Source organism: Equus przewalskii, chromosome 15, assembly GCF_037783145.1.
Source record: "Equus przewalskii isolate Varuska chromosome 15, EquPr2, whole genome shotgun sequence".
NCBI classification, from domain to species: Eukaryota; Metazoa; Chordata; class Mammalia; order Perissodactyla; family Equidae; genus Equus; species Equus przewalskii.
In genome coordinates, this window is record NC_091845.1 from 18,769,182 (window position 1) to 18,787,100 (window position 17,919).

The 17,919-nt window shown below is 45.0% G+C and overlaps 2 long non-coding RNA genes across 2 annotated transcripts; one reads left to right on the forward strand and one right to left on the reverse strand.

The window, feature by feature from the left end:
• Positions 1-3,819: 3,819 nt before the first annotated feature.
• On the forward strand, positions 3,820-17,004 carry LOC139076121 (uncharacterized). The gene is made up of 2 exons (XR_011527401.1): positions 3,820-4,101; positions 12,986-17,004. It is a non-coding gene; the product is annotated as an uncharacterized lncRNA (long non-coding RNA).
• Positions 11,359-14,600, reverse strand: LOC139076122 (uncharacterized). Its single transcript, XR_011527402.1, has 3 exons — positions 14,485-14,600; positions 13,104-13,798; positions 11,359-11,464 (listed from the first exon to the last, which is right to left on the reverse strand). It is a non-coding gene; the product is annotated as an uncharacterized lncRNA (long non-coding RNA).
• Positions 17,005-17,919: the final 915 nt, after the last annotated feature.

Sequence of the window (17,919 nt, forward strand, 5' to 3'; positions counted from 1 at the left end):
CAGTGGTGCAGCTGTTAAATTCGCATGTTCCGCTTCTGCGGCCCAGGGTTCACAGGTTTGGATCCCAGGCGTGAACCTACTCACTGATTGTCAAGCCATGCTGTGGCAGGCATCCCACGTATAAAAAATAGAGGAAAATGGGCACAGACGCTAGCTCAGGGCCAGTCTTCCTCAGCAAAAAGAGGAGGGTTGGTGGCAGATGTTAGCTCAGGGCTAATCTTCCTCAAAAAAAAAAACAAAACTATACTCCAGAGTGGTTAGTGATGTCATATCAGAAGGGCCACACTCCAGAGGTGGCTCCTGCAAAGTTTCTGTTGTCTCATTTTCCATCTACACTTGATGCTGGGCTAATTAGCATAATGAACGTCAGAAACGGACTCTTACTGGTGAAATCGATGACTTGTTAAATAGCATAACGAATGTTCAAGAAGGACTCTTGCAGACAACATTGAAGTACACTGGCTAAAAATATTTTCGGGATGTTCTCCCCTCCTCAACAAGAAAGAAGAATCTATCGAGGCTGAGACATGTACACCGTTGGGAACGTACAATCTTGATTCCTAAATGGCCCTGTGTCCATCCACCATTGGAGGAGGATTTGCTGATGTACGATTGCCTCCAGTCAACCTCGTGTGAAAGGTGCTAGCCAGAACAGCTAAAGAGGTCAGCCTCTCACCCCTACACAAAAGGGGGATGCACGTTTTCTGCTTGCCTGCTACGGTTTGGTTGACAGATGCCTGGATGTGAAGCGGGATCTTGTCTGAGGCCATTGTGTTATACAGGATACTCTGATAAAGAGACTATGGGAGAGCAGCTAGCCCTCACTCCCCTCCAACTTCTTCAGTGGGTCCTGTCAGACGAGGATGCTGTGTCCTCCCCAAGAGCTACTAAGAGGGAGAACCACGAGGTGCACCCAGGGAGAGCGGGGCAGAATCTGTCCTCTTAAGCATTACACGGTCCTGTCTCTCCACATGAAAGTCAAATGTAACCTAAACCCACTGCCGCTTCATTTGGCATAAACGTGGAATGCACAGAGCCCCAAAGATATGCACATTTGCAGGAAAGGGAGAAAAAAAAACAGTCTTATATAAGAAAGAAAAAGACAATGAAAAGCCTAAATTACCAGCAACTTTAAAAGCACACAAACTCCAGCCTCCCTATATCCCCAATCTTAAGGCAACTGTTTAAGGTGGTACATCAATGTTTAAGTAACTGCCACAGCATCTAAACATGCACATCAGTTGGAAAACATCATTATAAAATTACTAAAATATGAAAAAAATGGCCTCCTTGGAATCGAGGAATTGTGGTATTTTTGTCACTGTCCTTTCAGTGAAAAGACACAGGACCCACACATCCCTGCACAGGTGTAAGTCCTGCTGACTCATGGCTCTCTTTGAAAACCTTCACTCTTTACTACGCTAAAATGAAACTCATAGATAGTATAATCTACCGACACGTGTACTTTTAAAAACATACTGCCCTAACTGTAATATATAAATGAAAAGGCAGAAATTGAAATTAAAATGATATGTATTTTAATATGTCAATGTAGGGATGCAACAATACCAAAAGACACGATGATGCAGGCGTGTGCTTGCACATACATGTGGCGTCACATAAATGCTGCTGTTAAGAGGAGACTAGGGCGAGTGTATAGTGTTGACAATCTGAACACAAGTGACTTCCGGGAGTCAGGGAATTTTCTAAAATGGTAAGCACTTGGTAGTTGCATTATTGGAAAATTCCACATATACTCAAACTGTTAAAAAATGTTTTGTTATGCAAAAAGGAGTTAGTGTCTATATAATTTTAAAAAGTTTTCTCCCATAAAAACAGATGGCAGAGCATTTAAGACTTACACAGGGTTTGGAGCAATTTGTTACCGGGTGGAACTATTCCGTCCACTGCAGAGCATCTCACGTCGCTGGTTTCTACCTGCCTCCCGCCTCTAGAGCCTCACGGTCATGGTGGGGCCCCCACCAACTCCCAAAACACCTCCTGGGGGCAGCATTGCAACGGAATGCAAGAAACGGTAACACTGAAAGGGCAGGAGGCTGACAAGGGACTCCAGTGTGAGGAAATGAAGGCAGGACGCATAACCCTCCTGGGGAGCTTTAGCTGTAAGAGGGAGAAGAAAAAGGGGGCTGCTAAAAGAAGGCAGTGAAGGGAAGGTTTCCTCCGAAAGGAAGACAGCTAGCATGCAGAGAAGCGGAGAAGGCAGCAAGAAGAGAAGCTTAAGACGCTGACAGAGAGGGCTCTCTGGGAGTTCCTCTAGGGAGCAACAAGGGTGGGCTCTAGATGACATCGTAGACGCGGCAGACATGTCAGGATGGCTTTGAAAGTTGGGAATCTCTCTCTCGCAGCTTCCCACAGAGTGTGTGTGTAAGGAAAGGCCAAGGTCTAGCTCTAGCTATCGCCTTTCCTTACCCAGCGTGGGTGTGGTCCCCTCGGTTGGTGCAACGCCCCTCACCCCTGTACCCTATTCCCGCTCTGACAGCTGAGAGAAACCACCCTAACCAAGAGGAGTCTGTGCCACGGCTCAGAGTGCCTCCTGGGGAGAAGGCAGTGCCTGCAGAGCAGCAAAGGAGACGCTCCATTTCTCCCTAAGACAGCCAGAGGTAAATAAGATTTCTGGAACTGAAGAAGTGAACATTTAAAGTGATCTACTTTAACAAACCTAGAAGTTCAGGCGTCTGGGAAAGGAATATTTTTAGCACTGTAGGCCATGCTGAGACAATGCAGTGGACGGAACTGATATCCAGAATCTTAAATCAGCTTAAGGCTGCCAGTCCCGCCTGGCTACGGAGATCAGCCAGGGCTTTGCCCAGAAAGCACGGGTGAGGAAAACAGTCCTCTGTGTGGTCACAGTGGTGATGACAGAATCCCAAATCTCACCGCCAGTTCCGAAGAAACCTCTGATAACAAGGCAAGGACGATTCCATCAAACTGTGGGAAGGATAATATTTTCAATTGCATTCTATTTCCTATGACGATTTTCAGGGTCTAATTGACAAGGTTGGTGAGGCTCCGCTCTCTTACTATTTTAAGCTCCTCAGGCACACTCAAAAAGATTGTCTGATGCTGATCGTACATAATTCATTCTCTGGAGCATAAATAAGCTGAAGAAACTAAGAGAGGACGTTTGAAATAAATGTCCATTGAAGGGAGAAAAAAACTTGGACTTGTTGAAGTGAAAGAGGAAAACAGCTATGGGACTTCCCACCACTGAGTGAAAAAACCTGATCCTTCCTTCAGGAAGGACCTACCAAGGACCCACTAGATGCCTGTGTGGCGGTTTCAAAACAGGGCCGCAGATTTTTTTTGATACTGGTCTTAGTCCATCTGGGCTGCAGTAAGAAAACTCCAAAGACCGTGTGCTTATAAACAACAAAATTTATTTGTCACATTCTGGAGGCTGGCAGCCCAAGATCAAGGTGCTGCGTGGTCACATTCTGATGAGGGCCTGCTCCCTGGTTCACAGATGACGCCTTCTCACCGTGTCCTTGCACATTGGAAGGGGCGGGGAGCTCTGTGGGGTCTCCTTTATAAAAGCACTAATCCCATTCATGAGGGCTCCACCCTCATGACCTAGGCACCTCCTAACACCATCACCGTCTTCGCGTGTTAGGATTTCAAGATATAAAATTGTGCGGGGCAAAGACATCCAGACTATAGCAACACTCCTCCCTAAAAGGTGGGACCTCATTCTCCTTCTCTTGAATGTGGACCGAACTTAGTGAATCACTTCTAACAAACAGAATGTGGCAGAAGTGACAGCGTGTGACTTCTGAGGCTAGGTCATAAAGGACACTGTCTTCCTCTCTCGGAGCACTTGCTCTGTGAGAAGCCAGCTGCTATGTAGGGAGAACATTCCAACAGCCTGTGGGGAGGCCCCTGTGGGAAAGAGCTGAGGCATCTCACAACAACTGGCACTGACTTGCCAGCCACGGGAGTGCATCCTGCAGACTCAGTCAAGCCCCATGACTGGAGCCCCAGCTGACATCTTGACTGCAGCCTCACGAGTGAATCTGAGCCGGAACTGCCCACCAAGCTGCTCCTGAATCCCTGACCCTCAGAAACCGTGAGGATAGTAAATGGGTACTGTTGTTCTAAGCCACTAAGTGTTGGGGTAATTTGTTACACAGTAAAACATAACTAATAGGGCTTGTTATTTAGCAAAGTTTTGGCAACGAAGGAGCAAAAACAACATAGTCTCTACTGGAAAGAAGCCCACTGTCTACTGTGGAGATTCAGCTGGGTAAAACCAACAAGAACACCACCATGTGATAAATGCTACAACAGAGAGGTGTCAGTCAGGAAGAGCATGGTTATGCTGTGGGAACAAGCAACCTAAACACTTCAGTGGCTTCAAATACCACAGCTTCCTTCTTGTTCATGTCACGTGTCGACTGTGATAGGCAGGAGCTCTGCTTCTTGTCATCCTCACTCCAGGATCTAGGGTCAGGGCAGCCATGATCTGGCTTACTTCTGGTTGCCATAGCAGAAAGAAGGAGAAAATGGCAGATGGTGACTGCCTCTGAAAGCTTGCGCCTGGAAGTTACGCATGTCAATTCTGCTCACGTTTCATTGGCCAAAGCAAGTCATTTGACTGTGCTGAAGTGTGAGGAGAGGCAGAGAAATATAATCGTACCACGTTCTCAGCGAAGGAGAAATAAGAGATTAAGGAGCGTCCCCAGTGACTACCAAAGGCATGCAGGGCGCGACGGGAAAAAAAACAACTCTCTTAGAGTGGAGAGGGTCAGAGATGGGTTTGTAGGGGAACAGATGCTAAGAAGGAAGAATTTATTAACCAGTCAAGGATAGAACAGCATTCTAGATAGAGGAAACACACACAAATGTTCTTGTGCACGAATTATCACATGTTGGAGAAGAGCAGGGAGCAGAAGCAGAGGGTAAGTGAGTTAGGCTGAAAACCTACCAGGGCCTAAGTTTGAAGGGAACCACGTGCAAGGCTAAAGTGTGTCCTTTGAGGACCAACAGTGTTTTGTAAGGAGGACATTTGGGGTGGGACAATCCTTTATGTGAGGCCCTGTTGCGTGCATTGCAGGATATTTACCGTCCTGGGCAGCAGACCACTCAATGACTGTAATACTCACAGTAATTATGAGAATAAACGTTATCCCAACTCCCGTACCCGCTCCAAACACCCCCAGGGCTGGAAGACTGCTCCCTCTTGAGAACCATTTGTAAGGAGGGTAATCTGCTCTTCTTCTACAACTCATGAAGTATAATCAGATTTTGACAAAACTCAAGAAATACCAAGATGAAATAACTCATTGCAATAAACAATTGCCACCAAATTTAATCTGTACAGCAGTCGCAGTTGGTGCCCATGGTATAGAGACATTATACCACGGAGTACATTCAATTTCTATCACACTCCTCTAACTCTGCCCCTCCTGGAAGGATTGCTTTCTCTCCTTTCAACAAGAATGCAAGTCATTGAGAGTAAAGAATTGGAGATAAATGAGATAAATTTAGTTTTTTTTAAAAAAGGAGACATCACTAAGCTTGGTACTTGAAGAACATTTTCCAAAGCTGCTTAAAATGATTGTGACATACCCCTGCTAACTGCTAATACAGAACTTAAGTAGAGGGTGTGACTTTATCTAATTTAATTTTTTTTTAGCTGAGGATGATTTGCCCTGACCTAACATCTGCTGCCAATCTTCCTCTTTTTTTTGTATGTGAGCCACCACCACAGCATGGTCACTGACAGATGAGCGGTGTAGGTCCGTACCCGGGAACTGAACCCAGGCCGCTGAAGCAGAGCACACCGAACTAATCACTAGGCCACCAAGACTGACCCCTGATTTACGTTTTTAAAAGATCATTCTGGTAGCTTGTGTAAAGCAAGATCAATTCAGACTTTTGCAGAAGCTGAAGCAACTGATACTGAGGACTAGGAAACAGAGTAAAGGGGATGGATTCAAGATACCTTTAGGAAGGAAGAATCAACAAGATTTGGTGTCCATTGATAGAAGGGATGAGAAAAAGGGAGGAGAGGATACTGAGCAGAAGCCATCAGCTATAAGTAAACAGACAGTAAGAAGAGAGAACACAATCTCATCATGAGGTCAAAGGAGGAAATTTACAACAACTGACAGGCTGAATAAGCTAGACCAGCAGCCCCAAGATCCTGCTCTGCAAAACCCTAGTCCTGCAAAAGGCCTACGTCCAAAGGGTTCTGTGGTCAATTAAGTTTGAGAAATATTTCATACTCTCCCCACCCGGAGATTTACTAGATCTGCTAGTATATTAATGTTCTAAACTGGTTTATAGTAAAGAAACCAGCTTAAGCTTTATGTGACCCATAGCATACCATAAGTATTTGCTTTAAGAAACCTTTTTACTCAAAAGCCCATTAAGATCCTGCAGAATCAGTGTTCCGGGGAACACACTTTGGGAAACAGATTTAAAACCCACGTAGGAGAACTCCTGCAACTCAACAACAAAAAGACAAACAACTCAACTAAAAAATGGGCAAAGAACTGAAAATAGACATTTTTCCAAAGAAGATATACAAATGGCCAATGAGCATGTGCAAAGAGGCTCAACATCACTAGTCATTAGGGAAATGCAAATGAAAACCACATGAGATACCATTTCACATATTACTAAAAAAATAACACAGAAAATAAGCGTTAGAGAGGATGTGGAGAAATTGGAACCCTTGCGCTGGTGGAATGTAAACTGATGCAGCCGCTGTGGGAGATGGTATGGTGGTTCCTCAAAGATTTAAACATAGAATTACCATGTGATCCAGCAATTCAACTTCTGGGTAAATACACAAAAGGATTGAAAGCAGAGACTCCCAACAGATATTGGTATACCAATATTCCCAGGAGCATTAGTCACAACAAAAGGCAGAAACCACCAAATAACCATTGACAGATGAATGGATAAACAAAATGTGGTATAGCCATACAATAGAATATTATTCAGCCATGAAAAAGAAAGGAAATTCTGACACATGCCTCAATGTGGATGAACCTTGAGGACATGATGCTCAGTGAAATCAGCCAGCCACAAAAGGACAAATACTGTGTGCTTCCACTTACCTGAGGTTCCTAGAGTCATCAAAGTCACAGAGACAGAAAGCAGAATGGTGGGTGCAGGGGCGGGGGAGGGAGGAAGGAGGAGTCAGTGTTAATGGGTACAAAGTTTCAGTTTTGCAAGATGAAAAAGTTCTGGAAAGTGGTTGCACAACAATGTAAATATACTTAAAACTACTGAACTGTATACTTAAAAATAGGCAAGATGGTAAATTTTATGTTGTGTATATTTTACCACAATAAAAAATAGAAAATGACTAAGTGGTAAATTTTATGTTTATATATATATACACACACACATACACATAATAAGTATATATACACACATATATATATATGTATAATTTTTTTAAAAAAATTTAATCCATATAGGATGAATGGAGAGAGGCCAGCTTCCAGCATCAAGCTGAGATGGGAGCCGTGTTGTAGGCCAGGTCAGCTTGGTTCTGAAATTTCATTTGAGTGACAGCTATAAACTGACTTAAGCCAGATGGGTCACTAACAATCATGGCGTTCTTTTCGGCAAATGGGGGCAGCCTCAGATAATTACAAGGGAAAGAGGCTACAGGCCTCCTCCACCCTTTTCTCGCCATCACACGGTGCGTTAAGAGCACCATCCACCACCGTAGTCCGACAACTTGTCCTTGTTTGCTCAGAGAGGTCCCAGCTCTCTGTCCTCGTATGGAAGTTGCACTCCAGGAAAATTCGACAGTATTCTAGCAGCTGCCCTTCTAGATGTCTGAGATCACAGGACAGAGTCCTCTGCTCAAGGCTGTGCACAGGGAGAATCAGAGAATCATAGGCCCCGAGTGTTCCAGACTGAAGAGCATCCTGAGCTTGCTAGATTCTTATACACCACAGGTGGGCAACCTAACAACTAAAATGTTATTAGAACCCAGCCATTGATGTATTGTCCACGGCAACTCTCACACTAACAGCGCAGAGTTGAACAGTTGCAACATTGACCGTATGGCCCTAAGATATTTACTATCTGATCCTTTACAGAAAAAGTTTGTCAACCCCTGTCACATCCTATTCATGCAAGGTAGAAATGCCTACATAACATTTCTAACCAATCCATATTTCTCAAACATCGCTCAGGGCACCAATGAAAGATATGTGCTGTTAGAACTAATTTACCATTGGAGAAATGAGTAGAGTTCAAATTGGGTGGTTGGTTAGAAACATTTTTATGGGGTCTCCACCTTTACGTGAATGAGAAATAAGAATCTGGCAGGTGCGACAGCCGAGCAGCTTTGGGTAGTTCTGAGAGTCTAAAGTCACGTGATTCCGTGTCTTCCCCCAACACACTTATTGGGGGCTCTGTTGCCCAACCAAACTACAAGCTTGGCTGACGTTGCCCTTGGAATACTCACGACATTGACCTCAGAATGAGCCAATGATGCCAGGAGCTTCCTAGGGAGCCAACTTCACCCGGCCTACAGCAATAGGTTTACGACCACCCACTTTTGTGCCTGCTTATGAATATGTGCTTAATTTCCTGGTCACATCTTATCTTGGGTGAGGTCTAGAGGAAGAGACATGTCACACCTGCCTATCCATGATCACTGAGGGCACCAACGTTTTCAAAAGAGCCACTTAGGCCAGGTCACGAGTCTAAGGCTTTCCTCCTGGAAACTGATCCTGAAAACAACAAGACTGGTTCATGCTGCAGCTACATAGACTCTGTGCATATTTTTACTGGGAGCTTCTGGAGATAAGATTTGACAGAAGAGAGTGATTTTCCTGGTGGAACTCAATCACGGGGTCTCAGTCTTGGAGAGAAGTCACCGGAAGCATTGGAGACTTCTGAGATCCATTAAATTTGAAGCCTAGGTGAAGAGTTGACCACTTTTGAATTGTGGTTGATCTGCATCTCTTCACACATCCATACACTCCCTGTAGACCGGGCTGCACTTTATCTTCCACTGCAGGGCTTGTCAACCCAGCTCCAGACCATCACCTGGGAAGAGGGGGGCGTGTGTGTTTTTTTGCTTTGTTTTTAATACTATTGCCACTCAACTTCCCTCCACCACAAAAATTTTCCATTTTCTTGGTCTGGAGCTGGGCACATGGTTTTCTTCAAAGATCCCCAGGTGATGCGTGGCCAGGATGAGAACCACTCCTGTCCTTTCACGCTGTCGTTCACTGACCACCTGCCCTGTGCCGAGCACGGTGCCGGGCTCTCTGCATTTTCTTACCAGGCTTTCCGCAGCCCTGGGAGCGTCCTCACTGTGCAGGTCAGAACCCCAGGCTCAGAAGGGTTGTAAGTTGCCCAAGTTGGCTTAGCAAGTAAATTGTAAATATGGGATTTGAACCAGGCTTAATTACAAATCTGATGCTTTAAAGGCACACAGGAAAGTAACTTTTATTATTATTTCTTTGGGTTTTTAAAGTAAAATATTTAAAAGGCAGCATTTATGCACCTGAAATGTATTTTTCTATGTTCCCTACAGTAGAGTAGCTAAGTGTCCAATTTCCATTCTCCCCTCCTTCCTTTAATAGTTTTAGCTCAGCATATGGTCACATGTCCCAAAATTACATTTCACAGCCTCTCTTTCAGTTTTATTTGGTCATGTGATTTTGTGACCAATAGAATATGAAAGGAAATTATGTATGCCAACTCAAGCCATATTTTTAAAAAATGAATGAAACTTCCCTAGTCATTTCCCTTTTCCTGCTAGTTAGGATGCAGATATGATGGCAGGAGCAAGAGCAGCTATTTTGAATCAGAGATGGAAGATTATATTGAATACAATGGAACCTTGCTGTTTGCCCTAGAGACTTACTTAGAGATTGCTACTTGAGAGACAAATAAACTTTATCCTGTTTGGGCCTCTTTGATATAATCACTTAGGCACACCCTAGCACACATTCTCAAATTAAAGCCAAAATAAAAGGGGGCAGGCCTAGTGGCGTAGCAGTTAAGTTCACATGCTCTGCTTCAGCGGCCCGGGGTTCATTGGTTTGGATCCTAGGTGTGGACCTAACACTGTTCATCAAGCCATGCCGAGGCAGTGTTCCACACAGAAGAACTAGAAGGACATACGACTAGGAGATACAACTGTGCACTGGGGCTTTGGGGAGGAAAAAAAAAAAGGAAGATTGGGAACAGATGTAAGCTCAGGGCCACTGTTCCTCACACACACACACACACACACCAAACAGAAGGACTCAAATCCTCTTCATTCATTTAGCAAGTATCTAGGTGCCTACTATGTGTCAAACTTCATCCTAGGTGGTTAGGGTGAGAGAGAGAATAAGAGTCCTTGCCCCAAAGTAGGGGGTAGTTTTCGGGGTGGGGTGAGTATGAGTCTGCTCAGACTGCCATACTGAATACCACAGATGGGGTGGCTTACACAACAGAAATTTATTTTCTCATGGCTCTGAAGGCTGGAAGTCCAAGATGCAAGTGTCGGCAGGGTTGGTTTCTCCTGAGGCCTCCCTCCCTCGTTTGCAGGTGGCTCCCCTCTCACCCCTCCCCCTGTGTCCCCACACTGGCCCCCATTGGTCCGTGTTGTCTGTGTCCTAATCTCGTCTTCTTGTAAGGAACCCGCCATATTGGATTAGGACCCACCCTAATGGCCTCATTTTACCCTAATTACCTCGTTAAAGGGCCCATCTCCAAATACAGTCACACTGAGAGACTGGGGGCAGGACTTGAACACAGGAACACGCAGCGGGGGACACAACTCAGCCCACAACAGAGGATGAGGGAGGGGGCGGTTAGACACACGGACAACGCCAATCACGACAGAGAAAAGTCGTTCTCTGACAAACACACTAAAATTGCCTCTCGAAAACAGAAAGGCGTCAGTATGGTAAGAAACTATAAAAGCACTCACATTAAAAGGTAAAAACCAGCTTGAAGAGAAATGCTGGCAAGTTGTGTCACCCACAAAGGCTTCATTCTTTAAAGTGGAAAGAAGCTTCTAAATCAATAAAAAGAACAAATGACCTTGTAGGAAAATGCTAAAAGATGTGAACAGGCAAATCCAGGAGAACACAAAAGACGAATATAATAATGTATAATCGCTAATTATCTAAGAAACACAAATTAATACAAAATATTTCACTTAGCAGACAGACACATAATAAAAAGACTGATCTGGTACGATGTGATGGTCAGCAATGTGCGGAAAACACAGAGATGATCCTGTAAATCTGTTCAAACAGATAAATCAGCACTACTCGATGTTAAATGCCTACAATCTACAAGCCGGCAATTCCCCTTCCAGGGTGCGTGTTAATTCACTGCAGACTCGATTACAGTAGCCCCAGATTTGAAACAACTTACATGTCTGTTGTTATGGGCTGAATGGTATCCTCCCAAAATTCATATTTTGAAGCCATGTCCCTAATGTCGCTGTACTTGGAGATGGAGCCTGTAAGGAAGTCATCAAGGTTAAATGAGGTCACAAGGATGGGACCTCAGTCCTACAGGGCTGGCGTCCTCCTAAGAAGAGGAAGAGACACCAGAGATCTCTCCCTCCACACAAGCGCAGAGGAAAGACCCCGTGAAGACACAGCAGGAAGGCAGCAGTTCACAAGCCAACAAGGGGATCCTGCCCAGAACCCCAACCTGCCCGCACCTTGACCTCGGACTTCCAGCCTCCAGAACTGTGAAAAAAAATCAATGTCTGTAGTTTAAGCCACCCAGTCTGTGTTATTTTGTTATGACAGCCCGAGCAGGCTAATGCATCTGCTAATCAAATACTAGATACAGGGGCCAGTCCTGTGGCTGAGTGGCTAAGTTCACGCACTCTGCTTTGGTGGCCGGGGGTTCACCAGCTCAGATTCTGAGTGCAGGCCTACACACCACTCATCAAGCCATGCTGTGGCAGCCTCCCATATAGAAGAACTAGAATGACTTACAACTAGGATATAACTATGTACTGTGGCTTTGGGGAGGGAAAAAACAAAGATTGGCAACAGATGTTAGCTCAGGGCCAATCTTCCCCACCAAAAAAAAAAAAAAAACCTGGTTACATAAATAACAGTATATTCATACCACTGGAGTACTATGGAGGCTTTAAAAGAAATGGGGATAGAGTCACACGTCATGCCATGGAAAGATGTCCCAACGCTACTGTGTGATAAAAACATGTTGTCAATAACACGTATAGTGTGACCCCATAGAAAAACAAAGTGCTGTAGTGGCTCATGAAGATTTTTCAAGTCTCGAGAGATCATGGTTACAAGGAGGAAAAAGGGAAAAGTAGGAAGAAAGCGATACTGGGAGAAGTTTCCTTTTTTCTAAACTCATACATGTCTGTAATTCTTCATTTTAAGAAAAAGCATTATTTTTAATAGTTAACTTATAAATATATACATTATTTTTTGTATACATTATATACAAAGAAAAACAACAAATTCACGTTGACTGAGAGTCTCCCAAACTTCAAAGGTCATTAACACCCCGAGTTTGCCCATAAACCAGGACTTTCATAGCACTGACTTATTTCATTCCTAGAGCCTTGGTTTCATCAGAGTGAGACTCCCACGTGATAGAAAACTGCATTTTCCCTCCCAATACTTTATTATAAAAATTTTCATGCATATGTAAAAGTTGAATGTCACAGTGAGTCTCTATATGCCCGCTATGTCGATTCTGCAATTAACATTTTGCTCTTCTTGCTTTATAACATACCTACCCACTGCTCTACTCATCCATCAAGCCATCTTATTCCTTTTATGTATTTCAAAGTAAGCTGCAGACAAGAGCTTCCTCCTAAATATTTCCATATGCATAGCATGCAAACTGGTTTTAAACAGGTAAATAATGACAAAACTTTCACACATAAAAGACCACACACTTAATGTTAGACTATCAAAGGGAGGGGCTTAGAAAGAAATGGGGGGGACTTCAAAAGTACTAATTAGACTGTGTTTTCACTTTGGTCTAGCCTTCCCTGAGAAAAGCAGAGAAGCACCCACACCTACTGCCAAACATCAATATGTTTGTCATTAATCAAAACTGCAGTTAAAAAAAAAATCAAAGGGAAAATAAGGATCTGGACGTACTTGTTGCTGTGTGCCTTCTCCAAGAGGAGCTGTGCCTCAGCCTGGGAGGTTCCGCCCGCGCTGGCTCCAAGGCTTAGCTTCTGGGAGGATAACTCCAGCCAAGCATCGTTTCAAGTCATCAAAGACATGGTCTGCTGCTGTTTGCCCGCAAACATTTGCATGTTGAAAGCACTGAACGTTCTCAGTTTTTTCAAGTGTTGTTTTAACTACAGAAACACCTAACCCCAAACAGCCCAAGACTTTCATGTGACATACGGTGTGTATCAGCTTTTCCACCCTGACCTGAGAAGTGTCTTTATTCATTTTCAAGTGGTCCCAGATCCTCTAATTTCTAATTAGCAAGTCATCTAATTGAAAGCCATGCAAACCCCTTCCCTTTGACAGATGGGCCTGCCCACCGGCCTGGTTTACGGGAAAGCAATGCAAAGCAGTTCTTTTCCTAAAGCAGGGGGAATCTCTGTTCCTCCTTCGTTGGAGGTGCCCAGCGTGGCACTGCCTGTACTCGCACTGCGGAACGTAACTGGAGCCACACGTAACAAACTCAGATTCTCTGCTATGATGGCACCCTTGCATGGTTCCCTCTAGGACCGGAATTGCTGAGCGCCCTGGTGCCCACTCGGCACGCAACACTTACGTGAAATTCCACAGAGCTTTTGTTTCCACAGGAGTAGGCGTCCCCGTGATCACAGAAACACCTAAAATTCCAAAGTTTAACACTGCCAAAAAATTTGCGGAAAAAAGTACTATTTCATAAAATAAAAACACCGTTAGAACATCTGCCACAAAGATTAGAAAAACATGAGATTTAATTATTTCACTACCTGGCCAGGATGCTCCCCTCCACCCCAACTACCAGCCACAGATGGTCCACATAAGTACAATAATGCGTGATTCCTGCACGCCTGCGTGGCATGCTTGGCTGAGAAAGATGAGAATCGAAGGGGAAAAAGCAGCTTCTATGTTTTTTTAAACATATCTGCTCTAACTTACGTTCTCTTTTTTTTCTCTATTTAAAATTCAAGAATAAATTAAAAGCTAAATCCACTAAGACTTTAAATGGGCTTCATGGAGAGGAATAAATGACATTACATTTATCTGTTGAAAACATTAATGGAAAACTAATTTGAGAAAGAAAAGACTAATTAATAAGAGCAGAAATGACTACTTAACTTCCTTTGATCTTAGAAATTATTAAATAGTAAAATAACCCCTCCGTTTTATTAGGCACAATCAAACACAGAAGGCACAGGAAGAGGAAGCAGATAAAACACCGGCCTTAGGAGACCGGTGGACGCCCTCTGCCGTGGGAACTGCAGTCACCCTGGTTTCCGACTGGCACTCACGGCCCCTCGTGCGGTTCCCCGGCTTTGGCGCAACCCACCTGCAGGTGTCAGTCTCCGTGGCAGGGAGGGAAGTCGCGAGCTCTGAGACGCTCGCTGCCCCCACGGGCCATCCGGCTCTGGAGAGCCTGCAGGTACCACACTGGCCTGAGAACTGTGAGCAAATCCTTGAAGTCATCCAAGTTCCTGCTTTCAAATTCCTTACAATCGAACTGGAAAGACTAAACAAACTCACATGTAAACCAAAGAGGCGCTCTTGGAAAATGGAAACAGGAAAGCCAGGAGAAAGGAAGGTCCAGGTTTTAGAACTCTAGGGCAGATAGTAAGAGTCCAGATCAAGCTTCGCCAGAGCTCCGAGGAGGAAGCAGTCAATGTCTGGATTACACACCTGATGCCCCTGCTAACTCTGAATCAGCTTAGCTCTGCTCATGTAAATGAGACCGAGCAATAGAATCTCAGCACCACAATCTGCAAGCTCCCGTCCCCTAAGAGCATACTATTGGCACATCATAAAACTGCTTTGTAAACAGAAAGGCATGCACACAATTGCTATCAATTCTGTAACGGCACAATTACGTGTGACCATTATTTTGTTCCCAGGACTTAGCAAAACGCCTGGTCCTTGGTGGGTGCCCAATTAAGAAGGCTAAATGAATCGCCGTTAAGATGGTAAAGCAAATGCTCCGTAATTGGACTTTAAAACCACATAAAGGAACTAACACGTTTATACGTTTTAACTAGGTATATTTGTAGGGTTATTTGATTTCGTTGATTTCTAAAAGAAAAGAGAAATTTTACTGAAATTGCTTTGGACAGAAAGCTGACTTAGAGAAGGCTCCAGTATATCATAAGGCCCTTAGAGAATCAGCCATGTGGAGGTTCGATAACTCAGAGCAGCAAGGAGAGGAACAGCAGGAATCAGGCACTACGTTGTCATCCTCATTTTATAGACAGGGATGGAAGCTTAAAGAGCTTAAGGAGATTGTCCAAGGACTCATGGCAACTAAGAGCCAGCCCACTTCCAAGTCCATCCTCTTAACTCTCACACTCAATTACTTTATCCAAAACCTTGTCACAAACACACCTTCACCTATGACTTGAACCACAGCATGTTCTCCAAGACTGGCCTTAAAAAGGTCCTAAGAATTACAATTCTCCTATTCCTAAAATAGGTAGGATTCAGTTCAGCTGAGATATCAAATCCAAAATAACAGTGGCTTACCTCACACAAATGAAGTCCAGAGGTGAGCAGTACAGGACTGGTAGGGCAGCTTCGGAAAAGTACTCGGGGTCCCCCTACCTTGCTGCTCTACCCTCCTCACTGCCCAAGATGGCTGCTGAACTCCAGTCATCACATCCATGCTCCATCAGCAAAATGTAGAAAGATAATAATATGATGGTTCCTGGAAATGGCACATGGCTCCATTTACATCTATCACATGACCATGCCTAGCTGCAAGGGAGACTGGGAAATGTAGCCTTTTAATTCTAGGTGGCCAACTGTCCAGCTAAAAACTAGACATCCTATTGCTAAGGGATAAGGAGAGAATGTTATTAGAGAACTATCTAGCAGTCTTGGTCACATGCATATGATTAACTTAGTGGATGTGAGGACAATGTGTCTACAAAGTCTGGAACCCTATCCATCAAGAGAATTGAAATAAATATATAAGATTGTCATTTTGTCCTTGATAGCTTGTTCTGCTAGTAAGAGCAGAAAGTTCTTTATGAATCAACTCAATAATTTTTTAAAGTTTCCTCTTCCTTTATCTTTGGAGCAATGCCCGTTAAATTTCATAAAAAGCATTTGCCTGCCTGTAGCACGCACATCCCTTCGAGTATGTATTGAGGGCTCACGATGTACCAAGCACCCACCCGACGCTGGGCGCTCCTGGGAACCACAACGGACCCAGGCCCACCCCTCTGCAAGCTGAGGTCACACCAACACTACACAGAGAGGAATGGTACAGGGGCCATGTGAGCACAGGCCGTGGCCCGGATTCCTTCCTCCGGAGCCATCTGAGAGGGGACCCTGAGGCAAGGCATTCACGCTGAGCCCTGGGTGACGAGGAGGCTTTGCTAGGCCTGGGGTCCCCAGCCAAGTTCATCTGGAAAGTCTCCTCAAGCTCGGGTCTGCTGCAACAAAGCGCACAGGTTTTTCCCTCCACTGACAGTCTTCACATGTACAAGAACTTGCAAGTCCCTTCCCTTCCAACAGGCCTCTGAAATAACTGATGCCACCTCCGCTTCCCAGGCTGAGGAGATGAAGCAGGAGGCCTTCCATCCTCGGACACAAGGGCATAGCCAAAGGAGCGCATCTCGAAGGACAGACTGGGCCTGGCGTCCCCATTACGCTTAATACTCGGAGAACTGAAAGTATCTGCATAAAGCCACCGAGAAAGAGAACCACTGTCAGGACTGACAGCTTCACGGCCGGTGACTTGATTCATAGGCTGCTCAGTGACATGAACGTAAAAGCCGGGACCCTCAAGCAACGTTTTAGCTTGGGCTCTTTTCCCCTTAATTACAAAATAAACTAAGCAAAGGAGGTCTCCACTCTCCCGAGGCTCCCCCCAGCTGTGTCAATCAGATACTGTCCCCACTGCACCAGATCAATAGGCCTTTCGGCTCGGGACGTAATTGGCTGCCTTCCTCCATCACAGGTGCAGGTGGGTGGGGACAGAGCTAGCCTCCCTCCCAGGGGTCTCAGGCTTCCTTCACCCACAAAAGAGGAATTCAGCCTCGGGCAGGTCTTAGCTCTACTGATGAACCTTCAGCCGGGAGGGAGGGCCCCCTAGTCAGAGGCAGACATCTACCTGTTCAACAGAGCTACTCAAAGTACGGTCCCTGGACCGGCACGGTCAGCATCACACGGAAGCCTGTCAGAGGTGCAGAGTCTCAGGCCCCACCCCAGACCCAACGAGTTAGAAGCTTCATTTTAACAAGACCCCCAAGAGATTCACAAGCACGATGAAGTTTGAGGAATACGGCAGATCGACCAAACCGAACAAGTTTCAGCAGCAATAAGTTCCGTAGTCAGCGAGGGCTGTTCATCTGGTTTGGAAGGAGCCCTAGTTAAAATGATCAGAAAGCTAAGCTTCAAACTAGCCTCCATTCACTGGCCTCTGACCGCAGAACAGGACCGTCAGTGCATTGTGCATGTTTTTACAAGCTCCGCAGGTGATTCTGACACAGATGGGCCTGAAACACACTGTAATAAACACTGCACAGGTTAACGATTACACTACGAAATCAAAGGAACACGATGTGTACGCTAAAGTCCTGCTCCCCATCAGCTGGAGGGGGAGACCTGAGTTCTATTGGGCTGAAGCTGGACAAGCCGCAAACCTTGTCTGCTCCTAAACACATCACACACACGCACACCCCACTGTGTGTGGAACAAATTGCAGGGATCGCGGGATTCCCAGGTGGTGGGGGGTGGTGTTTATAAAGCGGCTCGTGTGGCATAGACCTGT